The sequence below is a fragment of the Manihot esculenta genome, chromosome 4 (genome assembly GCF_001659605.2).
Source record: "Manihot esculenta cultivar AM560-2 chromosome 4, M.esculenta_v8, whole genome shotgun sequence".
Lineage (NCBI taxonomy): Eukaryota > Viridiplantae > Streptophyta > Magnoliopsida > Malpighiales > Euphorbiaceae > Manihot > Manihot esculenta.
Genome location: NC_035164.2, coordinates 29,059,437 through 29,069,308, shown reverse-complemented (window position 1 = coordinate 29,069,308; position 9,872 = coordinate 29,059,437). Strand labels below are relative to the sequence as shown.

The window sequence follows — 9,872 nt, the reverse complement described above, 5'->3', positions numbered from 1 at the left end:
CAAAAAAATTTTAAAGCGAGAAGACAAAAAGACAGCTTTTTTTAATCATCTCCATATACTATTATTTGATGCTGTACTTTTCCGTCAATCAATTTTAATTATCAATGTCTATCATGCTTAATATTATATTATTTTTATATTTAAATTATAATTATTAATTTTATTAACTAAATTAACAGCAGATGTTTAAACAAACTACTTGACGTTATAAGTATGTTTTAGAAAGAGTGATTAGTTAAATAATTCAGCCATCTAATTACCTAATACTAAGTAAGTATTTTAAAAAATATTTTTTTAGTAAAAAATATTAAAGTAATCTAAAAGCAAACCCTAAGTGCCCCCACGACAACATCATATTCTCTCCTCCAAAGAAACTGCCGCCCCAAATGTGAAGACTGATTCTTCCCTAAACTTCTCCTTCCCACTTCTTCTGCTTCTTCAACTTCTTCCCTAAACAATTTGCAGCAAACCAGCACCCAAGGACAGCTGCACGCAGCTCCAAGGAAACTGCACGCTGCGCCCATGGACAGTCCTCATCACCCAATCAGTTTCAGTTGCAGCATAAAGATGTACGCCGCACCCAGCCACATTCGCACGATGCTACTTCCAGGCCACGGACGACGCTGCTTCCACGGCTCAAAGATAGCCGTACGCCGCACCCAACCGCAACCGCTTGCTGCTGCTCTATCGTTCTCGTATGTGTTGATATTTGTTATATTTGTCTGCAATCTCATTCAAGATCCATTGATATCTACGTATAATCACTTTTATTTCAAGATTTGTTGCTAGTATCTTTTGTGTATGGGTTGATATTTGTGAAATTTCTCCACAATTTCTTTCAAGATCTGTTGATATTTACGCAACCTGGGTTGCATTATATTGATATTCATGAGCATATCTAAATGCATTTGTGATATTTGGATTTGTTGAAATTGAGTGATTAAATGTATTTGTGTTGGTCAATTGGATACAAGAAGTATAATTGCGGTACTTAAAAAAAAATTAGAGAGAAGAAATCCCTGTCTTTATTTTCAATCCTCTGTCTTTATTTTCTTTCCTTTGAGCAGCATCTCCCTCTTCATGCTCACGGCCGTTCGGTCTATATTAATTTCTGGTTTGAGCTGTGTTGCTTTGTCTGTCGCTTGAATCAGTTTCCGCATGATCTATTGTTCTATTTTTTTCAGTAATTTGTTGAAATTCTCAGACATACAATTGTAGATCATGCCCCATAAGTTTTCATTTTCCTCTGTTATTATATTCTGGCCCTGATAATCTTGATGCTTGGATATTGAATTACTTGTTTTGACGTGCAGCAAATTGACTTTTGGTTCTAAGATGCAATTTATAGGAATCTTCATTTTATTCTTCTAGTTTTTTTTTTAAATAATAAAGATAGTTATGGGTTAATTAGTTTACTTGACTGACTGTTTTAATTAAGCAAATACCAAATGGATTTTATTTTCCTGTGAGACCTGCTGAGTTGAATGATTGCTATATGGATAATATTGCACCTTCATTAACATTGCTTTGCCTAGGGTCTTGTCCAGTTTTAACTATGATTAACGGTTGCTCTTCTTTTTGGAAAAGGCGTAAATGGTTATTTGAGTCCTTAATAGAGTTTTAGTTCATAATGTTCTTGCATTGATACATTGGATGTTTCTTTTTTATTAGAAATTGTTGAAGAAACCAAGGCAGCTGCTATAATATTGAATCTGTGCTAAAGAAAAGGAAGAGAAGTGAGGAATGGTCATTGTTGAAGAACCAAGAGCTGAAGGTAAAGAAGGATGAAAATGCTTAAAATAGAAAGATAATCTTTAAGAGGGCTGAGCAAAATAGCAAAGAATACATAGTAAAGGTAAGCAACGAAACTGAATCAGAAGCTAAAGTGGTTTTCCTGTTCCCTGTTCTCTTATTAAAATGTCATTATTTTTGTTCAATGTCATATAATATTCAATGTCATATAAATCTTTTATAATTTTAGGGCAGTAGTAGTAAAGTGAATTTAACAAATCATAATGGGTTAACTTCATTTCTTTCCATTGATAAGCAACATTCTTTTGGTTCCATTTTTCTTTTGAACTCAAATACGATTTACTAGCTAGTCTGAGTATCTGCCAACCATGTATGACTTTCTAAACTTTGTAAACTTACTCTGTGTCAGTATTATGTTAAATGCTAACCACGTGATGCCTTTGATCCGATTTACCTTGCGTGGAGCAGTACTCTTCTAGGGGCATTGTTGGAAACCCACACGTTTCTTGCCACCAGACAATCTTGATAAACATGGTAAGTTATCGATATGGTATGTGGGTCCACTATTCTTACTTAGTGGCTAAGAGTTCATCACCCTCTTTAATTTCATAAGCCTTTTCTAACGTCCTCTCCATTCCTTCCTCCCTCTCTCTCTCTCTCAGAACCCGGGATCTTATGTGCACGCCTCTGTTTTTAGTGGATTTAAGGCTCTCCTTTTACAAATCTCTCCACTTGTGGGAAGGGTCCTCTGTCCTTTAATTTTTTAGTTGCCTTGCTTGGGATCCTCATCAACGAAGCCAATATCTACAATGGTGGTTGATTATTTGCCTAAAGATTTGGTACTCAACATCTTGTTCAAATTACCCCTAATATCATGTGTTGTTAGATTCAGGTGCGTTTACAAATCTTGGTGTGCTCTCTTTTTTGATCCTAATTTTATATATATAAACCTACTCTCTCATTTTGATTCTACAATCAATTCCCAAATCCTTGTCAAATGTGATGATTATAGGTTTAAATATTTGGCCTTTTCTTTGCTTTGCTCTAATACATTTGACATGTCTCCTCCACAAAAGATACATTGGTTAACATTTGTCCGCAAAAGAATCTCTCATGGTAGTGATTTTTAACAAAGATACCTACTAATTAACATTCATAAAATCTTTTATAATGTAGTCTTAATGGCTTACAATTGATCGTTTAAGGAAACTTGTTCATAGTTACCTAAGATATTATTTTGATAGCATTTATAAAATTAAGTCTAGTCCCTCAAGTTTTCATCTTGTTTAAATAACTTTATTTTGATTGTTTTTATCAATAAAAATTTAAATTTTGCATTTAATTTGTATAAATAAATATCAATCTTATAGATATTATTTTCAATAATAAGAATATTTTGGTATTTTTAAATATTAAAAATTATTTAGTATTGTTATTATTGATTTTTCGTTTTAATTAATATTACTAAATTTTTAATATTTGAAATTACAAAAGTATTTTATTATAAAAATAACAGTTTATTATTAGTTTAAGATTTATTTGTATGGAAAGTTAAAATCGTAGATTTTATTAAAAAAATCAATTAAAATAGGCTTACTTGATATTTCATAAAAGGTTGAAAGATTTATTTGAAATATTTGTAAATGCAGATCATATGTATATTTTTTCCCCTCCCGTCCCCTATGTATATAGGACTACCTGTGCGTAGTTTTCTACAACCAATTACACAACTACACAAAGTCTTATCAAAATTGTGAACATGGTGTTCCTCTTTTTTGCTTTTGCTTGTTGTTTGCTGATACCGACTAGAATCCATTTTACTTAGCATTACAATATTCTTCAGCATTTTGTAAGTTTATCTCTTGTAACACTCCTTACATTCAATATATGTTCAACTTGTATGTATTTTAGTCCGTCACTTTCAACGGTAGGAGTCTTCATTGCAAGGAATGCAAATAAGTTCCTTTTGACGCTATTCAGTTTATATGCATATACATGATTTAATGACTTTCAATTTTTAAAATTAAAATTTTATTTTTATTGATTTTACTTTATTTTATTTGGTGGCAGTTAATTTACTCTCAAATCATTGGTGATTTGGATAACTATGGCCATATCTCGATGCCTCACAAGCTAATATTGATTTTTGGGAACATGAAGGAGAATATCATGATTTTGAAAGGATCATATAGTAATTGATTATTCTATTACCATTTTTCTTGATATGTTTTTATGTCATAATCTTTTTAGATATTCATCTATTCGAACAAATATTATTCTAAATAATACTTTGTATAATACTATTGATATAATGCAATGTTTGAGTCACTTGATAGGACCTATTATCTAATGCAAAAAAAAATTCATGCCATTATGTGTTATACTAAGTACATTTTTGCCCTTATCCATAGTGGATAACATTTTAAAAACTATCCATTGATGACCCACTCGAATGTTTTATTAGTGTTATCAGGTGGACAACAGTTTTGAAACTGTTATCCACTCTGGGTAAAGATATACTTGGTATAACACATAATAAAGATTTGATTTTTTTCTTTTTTTTTGCATTCGATGATGGGTCTTATCCAGCGGTTCAAAGTTTGCATTTTATCAGCAGTATTGTACAAGAAATTATTTAGAATAATATATTTTTCAATAAATAATTTTTTAAAAAGATTATGACTCAAAAGCAAAATGATAGGTAGAATAGTCAATTACTACCTTTTATCCATTTAATGGATGTTTGGACGTAGCAATATTGCTGCCATGTGCATATGCCATGATAGTCCCATTCATGTTTTCAAAATGGAGTATTAGTTTAGGAGGTATGCAGTGAATGATATCTTAGTCAATTAGTTGCCACAAAATAAAGTGAAATAAAATAAATGAAAATAGTTTTAATTTTAAGAATTTAAGGAAACTAAATCATATCCATGCATGCATATACCTGATTAGCATGAAATGGAACTTTTTTATATTTTTTGGGATAAGAGGCTTCTACCATTGAAATTGACGGGTCGAATGTAAGAGGTGTTTATAAAATGTTGGAGGCCATTGTAATACCAAGTAAAATACATTATAGTGGTTATAAACAAATAATGTTAAAAAGGATTAAAAACAGAAAGACAAGACAAAAACATCATGTTAATAATTTTGATAACTATTTTGACTTGCATAGTTTTGTAGTTGGTTTGTAGGAAGTTATACAAGAAAGAAGGGTGTAAAAGAAAATATATATAGCATTTACATATATTTTAAAAAAATTTTAAACTTTTTATAAAAGATTAATAAGTATATTTTAATTGCTTTTTTTAATAAATCCATGGTTTTAACTTTACCTACGAATAAGTGGTAAACTAATAAAATATTATTTGTATAATTTTAAATATTAAAAATTTAATAATATTAATTGAAATAAAAAATCAGTAATAATAATAATAAATAATTTTTGATATTTAAAAATACAAAAGTATTTTTATTATTAAAACTAAAATTGTTATTTGTTTATAAAAAGTGGATTCAAAATTTAAGTTTTTATTTGATAAAAGAAGTCAAAATAAATTTATTTAAGAGTTAATGGCCAAAGAAAGTGTATTTTTTATTTCGTTGTACTTTTTTTGTCAATTAAAATGACATTTTAAAGTTATTATAATTGTACTTGTCGTTACTTGTATGGTCAAAAAATTAATAGAATTGTCATGTCAATACCATGTCATCAAACCATGTCAGCAAAGTTTAGAATTAATCACAAAAAAACTTTGTATTTTATTTTTATTGCAATTTGACCCTGTACTTTTAATTTTTGCCTGTTTTCTAATGTCTGACCAAATACATCAAACTGTTACTTGTATAGTTGAAAACTTACAAAATTACAAGTTACTCTTTTTCACTATTACATATATTTAAAAACTACTATTATTATTATTATTATTCAATTTTTTTTAATTTTATTAATAATTTTATAATAATATTAATTTATCTTAATATTATTTTGATTAAAATCATTATCAATTGATTTTTCTTGAATTTGTTTAATATACGTACTATTTAATACTACTTTTAAAACTATCGTTAAGAAAATAACCTTAGTAAATACATTAGTTATGAAGTATTAAAAGATAATTTATAATAATATTTAACTTTAAAAATATTAAAAATAATAAAATAATTTTTTAGAATTTTTTAGTTATCCTTTAATATTAATCTATCATTTTTTTTTAAATTATACTAATATTTAGAGTGGATTTAAAAATATATATATATGGATTAAGAATTTAATTTTGGTTAAGTGACTAAAAAAATATGTAATTTATCTGAAATTATAAATTTAATTTTCATTTCTTATCTCCTAAAAAAATTAATAAAATAAATAATTTTCAAAAGAACTCTATACTTTTAATTTTATTTCAATTCTACCTTAAACTTTTAAATTATTATTAATTTTACTTTAGTTTTTAACGGCATTAGTAGCGGAGCAAATTTAAAAGGTGAGGTTTTAATTAGCAAAAGAAAAAAGTACAAGGTGTAATTAGCAGAGCATTTTTTTGCCATTAACTCTTTGTTTAAATAATGATGAAAACTTGAGGGGTTAAAAGACTTAATTTTATAGATATTATCAAAATGATATCTGAGGTAGTTTTATAATTCGAATCACAGGCATCACGTGGAGGTTAGCATTGATCAGGTTTTACCTCATGAAATGAGATTGTGTAATCAATTGGACCAAACCATCCATCACAGTAAACTCTCTTAATTTTTTCTCCAGTTCAATTTGTACATCCAAAACTATGTTGAACTGCAATCAAAGTACATAACTCACGTTACTCATAAAAGAAATACAATTCTGCTATAGGTAAGCTCGGAATGGTTTAATCATGTAAGCAAAGAAATAAATAGTCACAACCTAACACATAAAAATTTATTGCAAGTCTATTTTGGGTAGTAGATACAATTAATTATAGAGATGCTGATAATTAACAATGGCGGTTATTGTGTACAATTTAATTCTAGCATACATGAACACTTGGTTAAGACTCAAAAATCATCATTTAAAGGGAGAAACTTAATTGCTTAGAGCAAGTGTCAGCTAAATAACTATAAATTTTAATATCTGCATTTACCATCTGTGCATTTACCATTCATATTGATAGTGTAGGTCCCTGCATTTAGCATCTGTGCATTTACCATCCGTATTGATAGTGTAGGTCACTACAAAAAAAACAGGGTATCTGCGATGGATTTAGCCATGTACTTTGTTTCTGTCGGAAGGAAAAGAAAAGTGACAGCATCAGTGGCGGATTTGCGATGGATAATATAACTAAAATTTTTGGATGGATTAGCGACAGATTTTTAAAAAATTAACGATGAATGAAATTCCGTCGCTAATCATCAGAAAGGTTAAAATAACACTTGAAAAACCCCTTTCATTCCTTTCTTTTGAAAAGAACTCTCGCCCACGCCGATGCTGACGTTGACATTGCCAGCCCTTGTGACGTGACGCTGCCACCCCTCACAACCCGACGCTACCACCCCTTGTGATGCGATGCTCCTCCCGACGCCACATTCTTGTCCGAGATGCTCCTCCCCTCTCCGTTGCTGAGAAAGCAATCCAAGGAGATTGTTAAACAAAAGTGATAGGGCCAAGCTGACTGAAACTTAAGGCATTTGTCATTGATTCTAGGAATTAGTATGCATTTGCTATTTGTAGTTTTAATGTTGCATTCTCTCATACATATTTTTTTCTTCTGGATTCTTGTTTCATTATGATTTCATCTTTAGGGATGTCATAAAATCTCTGCAAGTGCAAAAAATCATTCAGTAGTTTAAGAATAATGCAGGTCTTTGATGTTGTCTTCCCAATTCTTTCATAGTGTTGTTTCCTGAATTCTAATTCAAGCGCAGGAAGACTTCAGATATGTCGTTTTAATTTGAGTGCTTGTCTTCATTTATCCCGCTTCAATATTTTTTCTTTTACTAATTGATGCTCTCAAATTGTTCGAGACATTGTTCCCTTAACTTGTCAAAAGTATGAAAAATTATCCACAGCTGAATCTGAGCTAAGTTTCAGTTTACTTTTATCAAACTCATATTTTCTCGACTAACTGTGCTTGATGTTGCATTTTTTTTTACTGTGTATTAAATTATATATATTACTGGCTTATTGAATATCCTTGAGGTTAATTTTTTTTTTCTTTCTTTTTATTGGCTTATTGTGCTGATATTGATAGGGTGAGGAGGATGAGGAAATCAAGGATCTCTTCAAGATGGGTAAGAAAAGGAAGAAGAACGTGAGGATTCCTGCAGAAATTGCTGCATTGTTAGTCGAGAATGTCATGGCAGAGCTTGAAGTTACCGCTGAGGAGGATGCAGAACTTAATAGAAGAGGAAAACCCGCTATCAATAAACTCAAGAAGTTGCCTCTTCTTACTGAGGTCCTTCCCAAGTAAGCTGGTTCTGCCTCTAAGTACATGTGGTTTCTTTTTGTTTCCTTATTATTCATGTATATTGTATTTTTGCCGATTGCCTCTGGTTTAGGAAGCAGCTCCAGCAAGAATTTATAGATCATGGAGTACTAACTCTGTTGGAAAGTGGGCTTGAACCTCTTCCAGATGGAAGTTTGCCCAATATCAATATCCGCGCAGCGGGTTTGAAGATTGACTGATGTATGCCAAGAAATTTCCACCATCTTATGTTGTCTAGTAATGTTCATTGATATTAAAATAACCTGTTCTGTAACGCGAAATGTTTTTCTTTCCATGTAGTTTCCAATTGATCTAGATGATAGACTTGAACGCTTGAAGTGGTCTTGGAAAGGTAAGAGGTTTCCTTTTGCAGCTATGTTTGTACCTCTTATTTTCTTCTTGCTTTTTTTTCTTTCAGGCTGCAATTGGAAATTTTGATAGCATATTTTTATAGAGGTTATTATGTTCTTATCAAAATCAAGAAACTACATCCACTAGAAAACTTGCAAAGGATTTGGTTGATAAATGGGTAATGCAATGACGCCTTCAATTGTTTGTTATCAAATGTTTTCAGTCCTTTCTTCCTTTTAAAAATTCTGTGAAGTCATTTGTTAATGAATGGTTAAAGTGGCATTGGTTCTGTTAAATGCATTTTCTGTTTGAGGAATCAAACCATCCTTACTGTTAGGATTTCTTTTCATGGTGTTTTTTTTTAAAAGAAAATTCTTAAACAATTTTTGTTGTCTTTTTTTATCATGTTTTAAGCTGAATTTCGCTTTTGATCTTTTTGACCTTTTATTTTACATTAAGAAAAGATGAATAGTAATCATTTAGTTGATGGGGACATCCGTTTTAATTGGAAAAATTGTCAATGCAAGTCATTATTTATCTGAAGTATTAAATTGCTTGTGTTTTGGAAAACCATAAATGCAGAGTCGGCCCATATTTAATAAGAGCACGGTTTCAGGACATGAGAAATATTGATGATGATCGGGCCTATCAAAGGCCAACAGTAAGAAGGTTTTTTCTTCTAAATGTGCTTCATTTTTTGCCATTAAGTCAAAGATATGTGCATCTAATTTATAAGATTATAATTTGCCTATGCATATTGATGTGCTCTACGTGGGTTTTTATTTTATACATAAATTCTGGAGTGATAAACAAATGTAAGAGTAAATGCAGTTCAAATAGAAAAATAAGTAAAAGATCATATTAAAGAACAAAAAGGATCTTCACCTTATCACACTAGTACAGGTTATACTTCTCTATCAAATGGTTCAACAAATTGGTAGATTTGTTATGAACTTTTAATTTTATAAATATTGTCAAGCATTTATGTGTATAAATATGAAAGTATAATGATTATAAATAAAATTAAATTTATATTAAATATATTTTTTAGTCAAATTATTTAAATTATATAGAAAATCTCTAAATAAAAATAAAATATTATTTTGTTTGTGATAATAAATATTATTAAAAATATAAATAATTTTGCGATGAATTTGCGGTCATTTTTCAAAGTGTTCTTAATATTTTGGATGAATTTTTGTTGGCTATTTTTTATCGTTAATTATTTTCGACATATTAGTAATTGATTGGTCATGAAATGGATTATGCATTTGTGATGGATTTAGTTTGTCACTAATGTTTCAATCT

General features: G+C 29.8%; 1 long non-coding RNA gene across 5 annotated transcripts; it reads left to right on the top strand.

The window, feature by feature from the left end:
- The first annotated feature begins 326 nt into the window (after positions 1-326).
- LOC122723553 lies at positions 327-9,563 on the top strand. Of its 5 annotated transcripts, none has more exons than XR_006350510.1 (8): positions 327-695; positions 1,672-2,286; positions 2,415-2,644; positions 3,823-3,943; positions 7,980-8,194; positions 8,287-8,414; positions 8,514-8,565; positions 9,147-9,563. It is a non-coding gene; the product is annotated as an uncharacterized LOC122723553 (long non-coding RNA). The 5 variants fall into 5 exon arrangements; XR_006350509.1 differs by lacking the exon at positions 9,147-9,563 and having other exon boundaries at positions 1,672-1,855; positions 2,221-2,286; positions 8,514-8,778; XR_006350512.1 differs by lacking the exon at positions 9,147-9,563 and adding an exon at positions 8,670-8,778.
- The last annotated feature ends 309 nt before the right edge of the window (positions 9,564-9,872 follow it).